Source organism: Rhagoletis zephyria, unplaced genomic scaffold (assembly GCF_001687245.7).
Source record: "Rhagoletis zephyria isolate East Lansing unplaced genomic scaffold, Rhagoletis_zephyria_1.1 Rzeph_scaffold_00946, whole genome shotgun sequence".
In the NCBI taxonomy this organism is placed as follows: Eukaryota; Metazoa; Arthropoda; class Insecta; order Diptera; family Tephritidae; genus Rhagoletis; species Rhagoletis zephyria.
In genome coordinates this window covers 150,239-150,527 of record NW_016158030.1, presented here as the reverse complement: position 1 = coordinate 150,527, position 289 = coordinate 150,239, and positions in this window count along the sequence as shown.

Here is a 289-nt window from a genome sequence, read left to right as displayed (position 1 = left end):
GAAGCACGTTATCTTTTTTGCTCAGAAATCCACACTTAAATTATAAAAAAATAATAATAGTCTTTTACAATACATACAAAATTTTACCAACTTTTTCCTTTCTCAGGGCCGTTAACTTTCATTATATGTTTCTATGTTATTTAGATCTAAAAAAAAACGCCCAATGAAAAAACGGCAAAAAAACATACCAAAGTTTTTATAATTAGTAATACAACACAGAAATTTTTTTCCGTGCATTACCACCAACACATTCTCATTTTTTATTTCATAACTAATACATTTTCATTTT